Consider the following 18,110-nt stretch of genomic DNA (forward strand, 5'->3'; position numbering starts at 1 on the left):
AATACATTGTGTTGAATCATACTTGAAATCACAATACTGTATATTAATAATCACACATGGTAATTAATTAATAATGAACAAATTGGGATAAATTTTATTATAAAAAGATCTCAACCCACTACCAAGTAAGAAATGAGTTTTAGGTAAACTATATTTGGTTGATAGTTGTTCGAACGAAGAAAAGTTTCCTCCAACAAACAGATCCTGAAAACACATAATACCCAGTTTGTCCCACTGTTTGAAAACTACATCAGTCATAGAAAGTTTAAAGAAACAATTAGAAAAAATGGGACTACACAAGGAACATCTCGATAAACCAAAATGTTTTCTAAATTGTAACCAAATCCTCAAAGCATGTTTAACCACTAGATTATCAGTTAGTTTGATTAATGATAAAGGAAGTGAAGATCCAAGCAAAGAAATAATAGAGAATTAGCTTCCAAAGAAACCCATACTGGACAATCCTCATTATTAATGTAATTTAGTCAAAACGTAAGATTTCGTATATTGACTGCCCAGTAATACAACCTAAAATTAGGCAAGGCGTTCTTTTTCATAGGAATCCAAAAACACAGCAATGGCACAGAGAAATCAAGAAGCTCGTTCATTAGGATCAGAACTTCCTGTAAGATCTAGAAGCGATGAATTGGATGAAACGCAGAAACCAGAGAGGGATTGGAGTCGTCAAGTAAGGAGTGCTGATCATGGCTCATAAAATGAGGCTTGCAGTTGGTCTTGCAGATGAGGAAATTTACTGCATGTAATTCTTGATCTTCTCTTCCTCGGCAGTCCCTTAGGGTTGAGGAGAACTTCCTTCAGCTCCAGTTCTGTAGGTAATGACGTGTCTGATGAGGTCCATGTGGGACATGTAGAGTCTTCTACAGTAGAGCAAATATGAATGATGGGGGGTAGATGTTCAAGGCGCTGCACTCCTTCCAATGTTTCCAGTCAGCTTCCTTCTGGTCCTGATGAAATTAGGCAAAGCGTTCTCCCTTCTTTTTAACCTTCTGAAGGTGAGCTTTATTTAATCTAGGGTGTTTGTTTTTCCATATATAAGAAGATATAATTGAATCAAGAGAATCAAAAAAAGTTAGGAATAAAAACAGGTAAAGCCTGAAATAGGTATATAAATTTAGGTAGAATATTCATTTTAATAGAATTAACTCGGCCAATAAATGATATAGAGAGAGGTGACCAACTTGATAAAACCCTTTTCACATAATACAGTGAGGTAAGAAAATTTTCTTTAAATAAATGTTTATAGTTTTTAGTAGTCGTTATGCCTAAATAGGTAAAATGATTTCTTACAATTTTAAAAGGAAGGTTAATATCAAGTGATATCAGATTATTCAAAGGAAAAAGTTCATTCTTATGTAAATTTAATTTATATCCTGAAAACTGACTGAAACAGGAAAGTAAAGAAAGCATAGGAGGTAACGAGGTCGCAACATTAGAAATAAAAAGTAATAACTCATCAGCGTATAGCAAAACTTTATGGGTAATACCTCTTCCAGAGATACCAGCGATATCTCTAGATTCTCGAAAAGAAATGGCCAAGGTGTGGCGACTCACCGTCTAGTCGGGCGAACCGGCTCGGCAGTCGGGTCGCGCGGTATCGGAGCGACGAGGCCCAAGATGGCGGCGGGCCTCGTCTTTCCGAGCGACGGGGAGAACCCACGCGCGGGAAAGTCCTGATGACGTAGGATTTACGTCATTGCAGGGTTTTTTTTGGGCGGGAGTTTTCTCCCTTAAAGGGCCCGCGCAAGGCGGGAAAATAAACCAGTTCTGTTTGGCAACCCTCCGAGTAGAGTCTTTTTTTTATTCCGCGGTAGCAACCGCTACATTGGTGACCCCGACGGTCCAAACGGCTTTTGGACCCGCGAAATGGACGACAGCGCAGCAGCCAATGCAGTGGCCCTCAAGCTGCCCACCTTTTGGACACTTCGGCCCAGCGTCTGGTTTGACCAGGCCGAAGCGCAATTCCACCTTCGGCAGATCACCTCCGACTCCACGAAGTACTACCATGTGGTTAGCTCTCTGGACCAGGAGACAGCCGCCCAGGTTGGAGACTTCATCCAGTCGCCTCCGGAGGAAGATAAGTACCCGGCTTTCAAAGACCTTTTGATCCGGACCTTCGGCCTCTCCCGTCGTGAGCGCGCCGCCCGCCTGCTTCATCTGGATGGCCTGGGGGACAGATCCCCATCCGCCCTAATGAATGAGATGCTGGCATTGGCCGAGGGACACAAGCCATGCCTGATGTTCGAACAGGCCTTCCTCAAACAGCTCCCCGATGACATCCACTTGTTGTTAGCTGACGCCGACTTCAGCAACCCCCGTGAGGTGGCTGCCCGGGCAGATGTCCTGTGGAGGGCCAAGCGCGAGAGCGGTTCGTCCGTCAGTCAAACCACCAGGCCGCGAGCCCAACGCCCGCCTCGCCGGGCCCCAGCAACCAAGCAGCCACGCCCCAGGAACGCAGACGACGACACGGGTGACCAGCTGTGCTTCTACCATCAGAGGTGGGGTGCGGAGGCCCCTCGATGCCGCCCACCCTGCAAGTTTCAGGGAAACGCCAGGGCCAGCTGCCGCTGATGGCTACGGCGGCTGGCCACCGACAGAGCCTCCTCTTCGTTCAGGACAAGAAATCTGGACGGTGTTTCCTCGTTGATACTGGAGCGGAGGTCAGTATTTTTCCCCCGACAGGCCGCGACACTCGTGACAGGCCACCAGGTCCTCTACTCAATGCCGCCAACGGTACAACGATACGGTCTTTCGGCACCCGTACCCTTCAATTACACTTTGGCGGCAGCCGTTTTACCTGGACCTTCACCCTTGCCACCGTCGCCCGACCACTCCTAGGAGCCGATTTCCTTCGGGCCCACAACCTGTTAGTCGACCTGCGAAGGAAGCGGTTAGTTCACTCTAGCACTCTCCGGACCTATCCCCTGGGAGAAATCAGCCCACCAGCCCCGCGCCTGGACTCCATTTCCCTTTCTGGCGACAATTTCGCCAAGCTCTTAGCCGAATTCCCATCGATTTTGGCATCTTCGTTTACAAATTCTAGGCCCACACATGGGGTACGACACCACATCATTACCACAGGGCCACCCCTTCATGCCCGAGCACGGCGATTACCTCCAGACAAGCTCCGCCTGGCAAAGGAAGAGTTCAGTCACATGGAGGAGCTGGGGATTGTTCGCAGGTCAGACAGCCCCTGGGCCTCCCCCCTGCACATGGTCCCCAAAGCCACCGGAGGGTGGAGGCCCTGCGGCGACTACCGCAGGCTGAATGACGCCACCAACCCGGACCGCTATCCCATCCCTCACATCCAGGACTTCGCAGCGAACTTACACGGGGCCCGCATCTTTTCCAAAGTGGACCTCATTAGGGGATACCACCAAATCCCGGTCCATCCGGATGACGTCCCCAAAACTGCGATTATCACCCCATTCGGCCTGTTCGAATTCCTTCAGATGCCGTTCGGCCTTAAGAACGCCGCGCAGACCTTCCAGCGGCTGATGGACGCGGTAGGCCGAGACCTGGACTTCGTGTTCATTTACTTGGACGACATACTGATCGCCAGCCGTAACCGCCAGGAACACCTTTCCCACCTCCGCCAGCTGTATTCCCGCCTCCGCGATTTCGGCCTCACGATTAACCCGTCCAAATGCCAATTCGGACTTGACTCTATCGATTTCCTCGGCTACAAAATCACCAGCGACGGGGCAACACCCCTACCCGCCAAGGTGGATGCTATCCGCCATTTTGCCCGCCCCGACACAGTCAAAGGCCTACAGGAATTCCTTGGGATGGTCAACTTTTACCATCGTTTCATCCCTGCAGCAGCCCGTATCATGCGCCCTCTGTTCTCGCTGCTGGCTGGTAAGGGCAAGGACATCATCTGGACTGACGAGGCTGCGGCTGCTTTCGTTAAGGCCAAAGACGCCCTGGCAGACGCCACGATGCTGGTACACCCCAGGACTGACGTCCCGACTCCCCTCACGGTAGATGCGTCCATCACCGCGGTGGGTGGGGTACTGGAACAGCTACTCGAAGGCCGCTGGCAACCCTTGGCATTTTTCAGCAAACACCTTAGACCGCCCGAACTGAAGTACAGCGCTTTTGATCGGGAACTTCTAGCGCTGTATCTGGCGGTCCAGCATTTCCGATACTTTCTAGAAGGCAGGCCTTTCACCGCTTTCACCGATCATAAGCCTCTGTCCTTTGCCTTCTCCAAAGTCTCCGATCCCTGGTCAGCTCGTCAGCAGAGACAATTATCCTACATTTCCGAGTTCACAACTGACGTCCAACATGTCTCCGGAAAGGATAATGTCGTTGCTGATGCACTTTCCAGACCAACCATCCACAACCTATCCTTGGGTGTCGACTACACGGCCCTGGCTGACGCACAGCAAGCCGACGACGAACTGCCCAGCTACAGAACCGCAGTCTCGGGTCTACAGCTCCGAGATTTCTTGGTTGGTCCAGGTCAGCGGACCCTACTTTGCGACGTTGCGACTGGTCAGCCCCGCCCTATAGTCCCTGCAGCCTGGCGGAGACGCGTTTTTGATTCGGTACATGGGTTGGCGCACCCGTCCATCAGATCTACTGTCCGACTGGTCGCCAGCAAGTTTGTCTGGCATGGCCTGCGCAAACAGGTCAGTGAGTGGGCCAGGACTTGTCCGCACTGCCAGACGTCAAAAATCCAGCGACACACCAAGGTCCCACCACAGCAGTTCGAGCCTACCCGTAGGAGGTTCGACCACATACACGTCGACCTCGTGGGCCCTCTGCCAGTTTCAAGAGGAGCCCGGTACCTCCTTACCATCGTGGACCGGTTCACGAGGTGGCCTGAGGCAACCCCCCTGACTGACATCACAACTGATTCCTGCGCCCGAGCGCTGCTCACAACTTGGGTCTCACGTTTTGGCGTTCCGGCCCACATCACTTCAGACAGAGGCACCCAATTCACTTCCAGTCTCTGGGCTGCATTAGCGAACCTGCTAGGGACGCAGCTGCACACCACCACGGCCTACCATCCTCAATCAAACGGGTTGGTGGAACGTTTTCACCGCCATCTAAAATCAGCCTTGATGGCCCGCCTGAAGGGTCCTAACTGGGTTGACGAGCTGCCTTGGGTCCTGCTCGGCATACGCACTGCCCCCAAAGAAGACCTCCGCACTTCGTCAGCTGAGCTTGTATACGGGGCGCCACTAGTTGTCCCCGGGGATTTTATACCTGCCCTTCGGGACCAAGGGGAACAACCCCCAGCAGTCCTACAAAGACTGCGCGAGAAGCTTGGCGCCTTGGCCCCGATTCCCACCTCATGGCACGGTCAAGCCCCATCCTGCCAGCCCAAGGAACTACGGGACTGTAAGTTTGTTTTCGTTCGCAGGGGCACACCTCGGGCGCCATTGCAACGACCATATGAGGGACCGTTCCGAGTCATACGGAATAACGGATCCACTTTTATTTTGGACATTGGAGGCAGGGAACAGGTTTTCACGGCGGACTGCCTCAAACCGGCCCATTTGGATCTGCAACAGCCTGTCGAAGTTGCCACGCCGCGACGCAGAGGCCGCCCCCCTAAGCGGCAGCTGGCACAGCCCACGGACCTTGGGGACTGTCTCGCCGGTTCTGGGGGGGGGTTGTGTGGCGACTCACCGTCTAGTCGGGCGAACCGGCTCGGCAGTCGGGTCGCGCGGTGTCGGAGCGACGAGGCCCAAGATGGCGGCGGGCCTCGTCTTTCCGAGCGACGGGGAGAACCCGCGCGCGGGAAAGTCCTGATGACGTAGGACTTACGTCATTGCAGGTTTTTTTTTGGGCGGGAGTTTTCTCCCTTAAAGGGCCCGCGCAAGGCGGGAAAATAAACCAGTTCTGTTTGGCAACCCTCCGAGTAGAGTCTTTTTTTATTCCGCGGTAGCAACCGCTACAAAGGGTTCTTTTACAGATGGAAGACTTCTTTCCTGAAGCATGCCAAGGCAATACAGTCAGCACACCCTGTATAAGGTAGTGGTGCAGTGTTACTGAGTTTCTGGTTAAACTTTCATAATATCTCTCAGTTTGTCTGTTACATTCATCACAGATCTCAATAGAATACAATGTGCAATGAAAACTAACCTGAACCATTTATTTATTTTTACCACAGATCATCGACAGCATATTTGCTAATGTACAGAAAGGGGAAAGAAAACAGCAATCAAGGTAAATGGTCTTTTATTCTGATATGCCATTGATTAATTCTATTCAGCAATAACGAAGCTGTCCACGTCCAAATGCAGCAAGACCTGGACAACATCCAGGCTCGGGCTGATGGGTGACCAGTAACATTTGCTCCACAAAATGTCAGGCAATCACAATATCCAACAAGAGAAAATCCAGTTACTACTCCCTGACACTTCATTGATGTTAGCATCTCTGAATCCCGCACAATCAATATCCTGGGAATTGCCATGGACCAGAAACTGAACTGGAGTAGCCATAAACACAATGTAGTTGCAAGAGCAGGTCAAAGGGGAGGAGTCCTGCGGCGAGTAACTCACCTTTGAACTCCCCAAAGCCTGTCCACCATCTATAAGGCTCAAGCGGAATACTCTCCACTTGCCTGGATGAGTGCAGCTTTCACAACACTTGAAGCTCGACACCATACAGGATATAACAGCCAGAGAAACAAAGGAGTGTAGATGCTGGAATCTAGATGAAAAACACGATGATGCTGGAGGAACTCAGCAGGCCAGGCAGCACTCGTGGAGAAAAACAGGCAGTCAACGTTTCGGCTCAGGACCTTTCTTCAGGGCTGAGGATAGAAAAAAGGGAAGCTCAATATATTGGAGGGAAAAGCAGAGAAGTGATAGGTGGACAAAAGAGGGGAGGCGGGGTGGGCACAAGGTGGTGATAGGTAGATGCAGGTGTGGGGGAGGAGGGGAGAGCTGATCAACTAGGGGATGGGTCAAAGGTAAGGAGGTAAAAAGCTGGGTAGAGAAAAGAGAGAGAGGCTAGGAAAGGGAAGAAAAGAAGAGACGTGGTAGGTGTGGAGGTGGTGGGGGAGGAACAGCACCTCATTTTCCATCCTGGAACCTTGCAGCGTAACGGCATGAACGTTGAATTCTCCCCCTTTAAGTAACCCCCACCCCCTCCACACCCACCATGCCTCTTCTTTTCTTCCCTTTCCTAGCCTATCTCTTTTTTTCTATCCCCCTTTTATTCTCCTTGCCTAAATGAAAACAAAAGAAGAGAGCCAAAGGACAAGAAAAGAAGACAATGCTTGGGAATGCGAAACACCAACTAAAGAAGGAAATCACTGTAATATCTCTGTCTGGAAAAAAAAGCAGATAATGCCAGAATACTCATTATGTTGGGCAGCATCTGTGAAGAGAGAAACAAGGCAGATGAAGAAGGGGTGATGGGCAGATGCCCTCCTTCATCCAAATTGGATGGCCCACTCATCCCTCTTCCATCTGCCGATCACACCTACTCACCTGGATCCACCTGTCGCTTGCCAGCTCTCGCTCTACCCCTTGAGGTTGCATAGGAAGATGCCATGAGAAGGAGAGTGGGTACTGGCAGACACAGAAAAGTAAACCAGGGAGTCAAGGAGGGAATGATCCCTTTGGAATAATTCTGGGAGAAGGGGGCAACGTGTGCCTGGTGATGACATCACGTTCAATGTGACGGAAATTGCAGAAGATAATTATTTGAATGTGAAGGCTAGTGGAGAAGCAGTTGAAGACTCTGGCAACACTACCCTTGTTCTGGGTGAGAGGAGAGGAAATGGCAGCAGAACGACAGATAGGAAAGCAATAGGGTTCCCCTTGAAACTCAGTGAGAAGTTGGATGGCGAGAAAGTGCAAAATGCATTTATTCTCGGACTTCCTCTACATGCTGTTGTTCAGTTGGTCACCCCCATAACACAAAGAAAACAACAAATGGCCTGAAGGCTGAAGAGAATTTCGAGGAGGATAGACTATGCTAGTTGCCACCGAAGGAAGATCAACATCAAGCCAGTATGTTTTTGGAGGGCCTCACATGAGAATCTCCTGCTCTTCTCAGCCCTACCAAAGATTTTATTTTACCTGCATTAAAAGACCTCTTCACCCTTCCTGGCATATGAAAATAAAAAAAACTACAGATGCTGGAAATCTGAAATAAAAACAGAAAACGCAGAAGACTCATCAGAACAGGCAGCACCTGTGGAAGGCAAAACATTCAATGTTTCAGGAAAGTGACCCTTCATCTAATTTTTTCAGCATTTTTAGGTTTTCTTTCAAATACAAAAGCTTGATAGCATTTCCTCACTCAGGTTAAATGCAGTCAGGTAATTTGACTCATATTCAAATATTTTCATGAAATTCTTGTCTGCTTTAGGCAGACCTGTCAGCTACCTGCAGAGCCTTGCAGGTTATGATTACAAGTAGAGAGAAAAAGATGTTTCCAGCTGCTAACTAACCCAATCCCATTTTAACTGCCCAGTTTCTGCAGGTCAGGTGAGGTTAAAATTAACCTCCTTCACTTTGCAAGGCACTGTAGGTTATGATTAACAGTGATTAACAGAACTTTAATGGTTAGCACTTTAATTGCTTTGAAAAGGATTATTTATACCATTCACCATTGTCATATTTCTAGCACATGTCAGAGGCATTAATGTGGATAAGGAAGTTGAAAGAATCGAGACACAAAGAATATGTGATGGAGGAAACAATGGCGAACAAATCTTTGAACCTTTCAACCCGAGTTTAGAAAATCCTCCATGCAAGAATCAAGCACAAGCAAAAAACAGAGATGAAACAATGGAAAAAACAGAATGCAGAAACCAGTCTGAAACGTCAATAGAAAATGGTGAAGAACCAGTTGTAGGTGACAAGTCAGATGAAGGCAGGAAAGAAACAAGAGCAAAAGAAACTGAAGGTCAGTGCAGGAAAGAAAACAGTCAAGAAAAGGAATTTGAACAAGCCAAGCTGATCAAAATTAGAAGTGAAAGGAAAGAAAAAGGAAAAAGGCCATTGTTGAAACAAAGGAAAGGAACAGTGGCAGAATCTGAGAAAACAGAGAAGATCAATTTGAAGAGTTGCCTACAATGCACCATAAAGTGGCAAAAAATAAATTCAGAACTTTCTATGGATATTATAAAAAATGTTCATAGAAACCTAGAAAGCATCTTTCATTGCTGTAATTTGAAGATGATTAAAGGGAAATCGGAATGAAAAATTAATGAATTAAGCAATATGAAACCATGTAATCCAGTTTCTTAAAATTAGTTTGGTATTTATATGGGAATTCAGAAGCAAACTGTTTGCAGCTGAACTGAGTGAATTATCTAAGTCAGACCAGCACATTTTTTCTTGGTTCATTCATAATACATTGGTTCTGGTCCTTATCTCTCACATACAATTGCCTGGTTTTGCAGAATATTTTATTTACTCTAGCCCTCTTTTAAGGTGCAGCTTCAATTATCATTGACAAAGCTTTCTTTTGATAATGTCCTATGAAATGCTATATATTCCTGCCATTTTGCAGGTGTTATATAAATGGAAATTGTGGTGAAAGTGGTGTGTTTATTCGTTGCAAGGACTTGACTATTTTTCCTCTTTTTGAAAATAAAATTTCAAAATATGCTCGTTGTTTTTACCCTGTACTACCTCAATATACTGTGTAATGAATTGATCTGTACGAACAGTATGCAAGACAAGTTTTTCACTGTACCTCAGTCGAAGTGATGATAACAAACCAATACCAAATAAATCAATCCTTTTCTTAAAAATTTCCAGATTCTCTTGCATAAAGCACAGAACCAAAACCACTTTCCTGACGCTGCATCATCCTGTGAATCAAGCACAGGAATGTTAAAACGTAGTCTTCATCACCAAATATAAAAGATATTTAGTGATGAAGACTATGTTGATCTGTATCCTTTTTAATAATGCTCCAACTGCATATTCTTTTACAGGTTGTTTGAAAGCACTGAGCTGCATGTAAATCCTTTACTTTGCTGATTGACTATGTGTTTAACAAAGCATCTTGGACATTTTTAACTTAAAAATATGCCAAAACTGGCACTCCCCATTGGGCTGGTGCAGTTGTAATATTCCAGGATCCTCTCTCTGCTGACTGGAAGGTGAGGGCTATGTTTCAGCCTTGGCTTGGGAGTAGCCCATTTCTGGACAGATCCAGTTAGATTTCAGCAGAAGACCTGCCCCAACCACATTCTTGCTACTCAGTGATTTTGCCATAGTTATCTATCAGCTGTAGGAGGATGGTTATCAGTAGCATTGTTTAACCTGCTGCCATGAGATTTTATGCGGTTTGGCTGTTGGTTTCCAGGGCCATTCTAAGGTTTCAGGTTCTGGATTTCCACTCTACCGCTGTTCCCATATTGAAAGTCAAAGTCAAAGTTGAGTGTATTGTCATCTGCACAAGTACATGTATGCACAGATGCAATGAAAAACTTGCAGCAACATCACAGGCACATGGCATCATATAAGCAGCATTCACAAGGGAAACATAAACATAAATTATGCACAATTTTTACAAGAAAGAACACAATTAGAACAAAAAAAGGCAAAGTCCATTTTAGTGCAGAGTGATGGACGTTGTCAGAGTGCTGCTAGACTGTCGTGATTAGGGTTGTACCAGTTGGTTCAAGAATCGAACGGCTGAAGGGAAGTAGCTGTTCTTGCACCTGGTGGTGTCAGACTTCAGGCTTCTGTACATCCTGCCTGATGGTAGCTGTGAGAAGATGGCATGGCCTGGATGGTGAGGATCTTTGATGATGGATGATTCCTTCTTGAGGCAGAACCTCCTGTAGATACCACCGATGTCGGGGAGGGATGTACCCATGGTGCATTAGGCTGAGTCCACTACACTCTGCAGCTTCTTACATTCCTGTGCATTCGAATTGTCATACCAGACCACGATGCAACCAGTCAGTTACTTATGTGTAATTTTACCTCTAGTATCTACCTGTTTCAGCCAGAAGGTCCAATACAAAAGGAACTTATCAAAGCTCTGCTGTGCCAGTCCTAACTCACATTGTTCAGGTTCAGCCACTACCCCTTTGCTTGCTGATGTGCACTCGTTCAAGAACAGTCAGCACTCAGTTTTAAAATTCTTCTCCTTGTTACCAAACCCTTCCAGGGACTTCCCCATCTGTGAAATAATCGCCATTACAATTATCCTTATCGGGAGACTACAGTCAGTGCGGATCAGTCATAACATCTCCTCCTCACTGATAATGAACACCAGCGCACCTCAAGGATGCGTGCTTAGCCCACTGCTCTATCTCTCTAGACTCATGACTGTATGGCTAGGCACAGTTCAAATGCCATCTATAAATTCGCTGATGACACCACTGTTGTTGGCAGAGTCTCAGATGGAGACGAGGAGGCGTACAGGAGTGAGACAGATTGTCTGGTTGAGTGGTGTCACAACAACAACCTCGCACTCAATGTCAGCAAGACCAAGGAATTGATTGTGGACTTCAGGAAGGGGAAGTCAGGAGAACACACACCAGTGCTCATTGAGGGGTCAGTGGTGGAAAGAGTGAGCAGCTTCAAATTCCTGGGCATTAACATCTCAGAGGATCTATCCTGGGCCCAACACATTCGTGCAATCATGAAGAAGGAAAGTCAGTGCCTCTACTTCATTAGGAGTTTGAGGAGATTTGGTATGTCGCCAAAGACTCTTGCAAATTTCTACAGATGTACGGTGGAAAGCATTCCGACTGGTTGCATCACCACCTGGTATGGAGGCTCCAATGTGCAGGATCGAAAGAGACTTCAGAGGGTTGTAGACTCAGCCAGCTCCATCATGGGCACAACTCTCCCCACCATTGAGGACATCTTCAAGAGGCAGTGCCTCAAGAAGGTGGCATCATCATTAAGGACCCTCACCAACTGGGACATGACTTCTTCTCATTACTACCATCGGGGAGGAGGTACAGGAGCCTGAAGAACCACACTCAACATTTTAGGAACATATTTAGATCAGATTTCTGAACGATCCATGGACACTACCTCGTTATTCCTCTTTTGCACTATTTTTTTGGTAACTAATAGTAATTTCTATGTCTTGCACAGTACTGCTGCTGCAAAAGAACAAATTTCATGACATAAGTCAGTGATAATAAACCTAAAGCTAAAATCTAATTCTGGTCTCCAAGACATCTGTGTTACGGGATGGTTATCTGAATGTAGATTATGCACTTATATGTTTTTCACTTGCTGCCATCTCACTGGGGTTCCAGTTAATCCACAGGATTGGATAATTAAATATTGAACTGAATAGCAGAGCAAGCAGTAATACTTTGTCAAAATTCATCGGCTTTTTAACAAAACATGATGTGTGAGATATATTGATCTTAATGAACATACTCTGCTCCTGATCTTCACCACTGATTTTAATTGCTCTACAATTGAGTCGATGCCTTCAGCTGCTACACTCTTGAATATCCTTGTACATTATCTTCATCTCTCCACCTATTCCAAGGGGCACATTAAATTCACCAGCTTTTGGAGCAATACACACATGTGCTCTTAATATTAAGGGGCGAAAGTTTCTGCTTGTTTCTATGAGCTCACTTGCTACATTTTTTTTCTCTGCGGTTAGTGGGAGGGGCCCAAGTTCCTGCTCCTTATGACTCCCTGGTCTACCCATCCCTCCCCACCCACCATTCTCAGCCCATTGGCACTTTTCCCTGTACCTGTAGGAGGTGTAACGCCTGTCTCTTCACCTTCTCCCCCATCACCACCATCGAGGGACCAAATCAGCCCTTCCAGGTGAGCAAGAGGTTCACCTGCACCTTTTCCAACCTGGTCCACTGCATTCATTGCTTGCAATGTGGTCTGTTCTACATTGAAGAAACCAAGCATAGACTAGGCAACTGTTTTGCAGAGAACCTGTGTTCTGTCTGCAACAGCCATTTTGAGCTTCTGGTTGCTTATCATGTTAACTCTTCTTTCCACTCCCACACTGACCTGTCTGTCCTCAGTCTTCTCCATTGCTATGAAGAGGACAAATGCAAATTGGAAGAATAGCATCTCATATTCTGCTTGGGGAGCTTGAATCCCGATGGTATGAACATTTAATTTTCCAATTTCAGGTAACCACACCCCAGTGTTCTCCTACACACACTCACCTGTCCACCCAGTTTTCTTCTTCCTTTGTTCCCATTTCCAATCCCTTCCTCCCTCCCCTTCCCTCGCCTGGTTGTATCTGCCCTTCATCCTCTCCCCATCAGGTTCCATCTATCACCTGTCAGCCTCTGACCCTCCCCTCCCTCATACTACTATATACCAGCATTCTTCCTCTTCCCTCTCAGTCCTGATGTATGGTCTCAACCCAGAAGGTTGACTTATACGTTTTGCCTCCACATGTGCTGTTTGACCCACTGAGTTCTTCCGGTGTTCAGCATTTTGTTCCAGATTCCAGCATCTGCAGTCTCTTTTTGTCTTATTTCTTCAAGATAATGAGAACATAGACCTGAAGCTCATTTTGAGGTCAACTAAGACCCAAGTAATGTATATCATCTGGTGCATTTTCAGGCAGTTTCTAGGAAGAGAGATGTTTAGAAAACAAGAGGGTAGCAGAGGTTGAAGACAGTAGTTTCAGCCTTCCCAATATGTACTTGGAGAAAATTCCTGGTCATTCAGTACTGAATGCCGGACGAGCAGTCTGTTATTGTAGAGACAGTGCAAGGGTCAAGATAGGGGAGGCACAGTGGTGAGGCTAATAGAACTTCTGCTTCACAGTTCAGAGACCTGGGCTCAATCTTAACCTTGGTTGCTGTCTGTACGGAGGTTGCACTTCCTCCCTGTGACCGCATGGGTTTCCTGTGGGTGCTCCGGTTTCCTCCCACTTCCCAAAGAAGTGTGGGCTTATAGGTTAATTTGGTTACTGTATATTTTCTCTAGTATGTAGGTGGGTGGTAGAATCTGGGAGAATTGATGGGAATAAAATGGGATTAGTGCAGGGTTAGTGTAAATGGTTGGCAGAGGGGCTGCACAGGCTCAGTGGGCTGAAGGTCCAGTTTCTATGCTATACGACTCTATAACTCGACAGGTGGCAGGGAGACAGAGATGGGTGTAGTCACTGTCCAAATGGAAACTGATGTTAGCAAGGAGTAGTATTGGGATGAGAAACAGAAGGGCAGCATCCTCAAAGAACATAATTCTCCTGATGTCTTAACAGAGGATCTACTCTCAGTCGGGACAATGTCCCACCACAGAGCATTTCACATCCAGTTTGCTTCTCTGTTAGTGTGAATGAGAAACAAAGTTTGTAAATTTCACATTTTTGCACCAATTTCAATTGTTACTGAAAAGGTGAGCATTGTGCACACTGATAACATCATCATTTCTGAAAAATGATGCTCAGAAAATAACATCGCACTCAGGTGACTGGTGCTCGGAAGTGCCCAGTCCAATGTTTATTACCTGGACCTTAGGTAACTAGACTGACTGATGCTTAATGTAAGCATCATCAATGCCAGTGTCTATTATCAACATGAGGATTTTAATTGCTTATTATATGTATTCTTAGGGCATATAAAAAGGATGTTTACTTAGAAATTGGAATTCACCCAATTTTGCAGCAATAAATGCTTTGCCCTAATGCCAAATGGAGGAGAACGTCCACAAAAAAAATTCTTAAGTTGAGAAGTCCTCACTTTAGAAATTATTGTGATTTCTTTCCTATGAATAGTATTAAAACCCAACTTGAATCACAGAGGACACACAGTTACCCCATCGTTCACAGGCTGACTTGCGGGAAGTGAGTCAGTGCCATCAAAGAGCTCTTCCTGCGATATTCATAAGCTGTCATGGGCTTGAAGGAAAACAGACTGGTGGGGTGTGGGAGGGGGTAAGGATAGTGATGAAAATGTGAGGGAGATAGATAGCAGTGCAGAAGTCTACAGACAGAGATCCCAAAACATCGAGTGAGCTGATAGTGGATTAGGGCAAACCCCAGCACAGGCAGTAGCAGGATGGGGCCACAGATCAGGGCATCTGCCAACTGAAGCTATCAGCATACAGACACTATGATTGTTCTCAGTGGATTAATTGCCATGAGTTTTCTTCCATTGCATTGGAAGTCTGGAAACCACAGGTTATACTGTTTCAAAGCTACTCGTTCTGTCAATTAAAGTTACAGTCAATGAATGTTCAGAAATGTGTTCACAATTATTACAGAGTCATAGAGATACAGCACAGTAACAGGCCCTTCAGCTTACTGAGTACATACCAGCATCAAGCACCCATTTCTACATTATTCCTACTCCACTCCATTTTATTCTCCCCACATTCCCATCAACTACCGCCTAGGTTCTACTACTCATTATACAGTAGGGGCAATTTACAGTGGCCAATTAATCTAGCAACCCACACCTTTTTGGGATGTGGACCCCTGGAGGAAACCCATGCAATTACAGGGAGAACATACAAACTTCACACAGACAGCAGCAGAGGTCAGAATTAAATCTGGGTCACTGGAGCCATGAGGTAGCAGCTCTACCAGTTGCATTACTGGTGGATTATGTTGCTAAATTTGCAGTTGATCTGGGTACAGCATAATCTCACAAAAACAGTAAGATAAATGATCTGAGAATCAAGAAAAAAACTGCAGGGTGCTGGAAGTCCAAAATAAAGCCAGAAAATGTTGGAAATACTCAGCAAGTCAGACAGCATCTGTGGGAAGAGAAAGTGACCCCATGTTTCAGGTCTCTGACAGATGCAGCCTGAGCTGCTGAGCATTTCCAGCATTTTCTGTTTTTAAGGGAAGTGATCTTCTTATCTGCTTTTGTGGAAGAGATTACCACCAGATGGGATATGGATTAAGCAGAGTCACCCAGGTTTAAAGACAAGGAAGTTGTGTTTGACAAATTTAGTAGTCATTTGAGGATGTTACTAGCAGAGTAGATAATGGGAGCAAGTGGATATAATATATTTGTATTCACAAAAGGCATTTGATAGGGAGCCTTAAATCAGTTCTGAGGAACATGCTTAATTTAACATTATATTACCAAGTGCTGATAATTTTTAGTCACACTCTTCAAGACACAAATACTAGAATTTATTCAGCTTGTGACCGAACAATAGCAAGCTAATAATGTTTCCCTATTTGAAATTTAGGATATTATGATTTATAGCTTCATGTATTTAACAGCACGATTTGCTTGAATTAATTTGCAGCCTTTAGCAGTGGGTGTTTTGGGGAGTGGGGCTGGTTCTGGGCTAAAATTATGAGTGGGCGGGTTGGGGGAGAGATGGAGGTCCTACTGAGAGGGAAGAATGGGGAGATTTTGAGGCAGGTTCTCAGCGTAGGCAGATTTTCTTTAAGTAACAATAAACGGGCTGGGTTCTGCAAGAGCGGCCAGCAGAGGGTGCAAGGTATTTATGCTCGAATGAATTCAAGGAAGTGGCATCAAAGTGTAAGCTGCTACTGTGTATTTCAAGTTCCATCATACATTAGCACATCCAACATATGGAGGACTTTGCCATCCATGACTTAAATCACAGATCTTCCATTTCATTTCATCTTTTATTAGATTTGAAAATGTATGGCACACAAAGATGTGATGCTGTATGATCCAATTTCTAGGCACAAATTTTTTATCTTAAAGTACATTTGAGTAAAAGCACATAAAGAGTATCATGAAAACATCATATAGAAAAGTGACCCATGATTAGGGACTGGAAATAAAACTTCATGAGTTCTTTCCTCCTTACAAAAGATGAGCATTTCCTATGACTTAAATTTCTTTTGAAAATAATTGTTGACCTGCAAGGCCAGATACTCTCTTCCGTGGAGGTCCTCCCATAATACCTAACATTTTATACACCAGTTAAAATGCTAATAGTACATCAATACTTGTACAAATAGGTAGAACATCTTAAATCTAAAAACAATTGCCAGCAGCAACAAAGCAACCACATTTTATTCCTATACCATGTCTTAAGATGGTATCACAGGGAATTTGGAATATAAATCATTAACTTCACAGCTGTGCCTTTGTGGCTCATGGCTGCTTTGAACACCGAGAATGTAAGCATCATGTGCCCATTGCTGTTTCCTGGGTTTCTGGTATGTTCGGAATTTAACACTGGTTAAGAGTTGTGGCTTCCGACCTTGGCTGTGAAAACATTAATATTAATTAAAATAAAGTGAAACAGAATGTTTGTTTGAAACTGTGGTTTTAACACAATTTTTACGGTTTAAACTAACAAGCACCAATGAGATGCATTTTCGCTGCAACCTGACATGAAGCTACACTTATGCCCTTATGGTGAAAGTGTGAAGTGAATGGATGAAATGAAGCAATAGATTTACAGATGGCTTGGATGCTGAGGGAGACGGTGTACAAGTACTTAGCTCCTGCTCCTTATGTTCTTGTGGAGAAGATCCAAAGGTGGCTTCTACTTTCAGAGGGGCAGCAGTCCACTTTCCTCGCCATCCCTCTCCCCTGCAGCAACTAGTGTTACTCTGCATGGCTTCATGTCCTCCTGTGGACTTAAACCCATAGCATGATGGCCATGAGCACAATCTTTCTCCCGGTGAGTAACATGTCCAATATGATAGAGCAACACTGCACTCTCTTGCTAGGGGATGTCCTCAGAGAATTTTGAGAATAAATGTTGAAAGTGTGTTTAAATCTTGATGACATGTCTCAGAGACTGTGCCGATGTGTTTCAGAAGTCCTCTTCAAGCTTCCAGCAAGAAGTGATTTGACAATTTGTATTAAGTGGTGCTCAAAATCCTTAGCCACATCTAATTTACTCCCAAACAGGAAATCATTGTTAGATGATGGCATTAGGTCAAATAGTAGGCACACATTAGGGAAGGTAGTGTAGTGGTTAGCATAATGCTCTATAGCGCCAGCAACCTGGGTTCAAATCTAGCCACTGTCTGAAAGGAGTTTGTACGTTCTCCCTGTGTCTGTGTGGGTTTCCTCCGGGTGCTCTGCTTTCTTCCCACATTCCAGAGGTGTACGGGTTAGGAAGTTGTGGGCATGCTATGTTGGCGCCGGAAGCGTGGCGACACTTGCGGGCTGCCCCCAGAACACTCTATGCAAAAAGATGTATTTCACAGTGTGTTTCAACGTGCATATGACTACTAAAGATATC

The 18,110-nt window shown here is 45.5% G+C and overlaps 1 protein-coding gene across 2 annotated transcripts in view; it reads left to right on the forward strand.

Moving 5' to 3' along the window:
- The window catches only part of LOC127571956 (ubiquitin carboxyl-terminal hydrolase 47-like), a 93,462-nt gene that overhangs the window by 25,994 nt on the left and 49,358 nt on the right, over nt 1-18,110 (forward strand). For both annotated transcript variants that reach the window (XM_052018721.1, XM_052018722.1), the window contains exon 3: nt 6,146-6,201. The gene's annotated coding sequence lies outside the window, so the exon portion shown is untranslated. The remainder of the gene's footprint in view (nt 1-6,145; nt 6,202-18,110) is intronic.

This window comes from Pristis pectinata, chromosome 6 (assembly GCF_009764475.1).
Source record: "Pristis pectinata isolate sPriPec2 chromosome 6, sPriPec2.1.pri, whole genome shotgun sequence".
In the NCBI taxonomy this organism is placed as follows: domain Eukaryota; kingdom Metazoa; phylum Chordata; class Chondrichthyes; order Rhinopristiformes; family Pristidae; genus Pristis; species Pristis pectinata.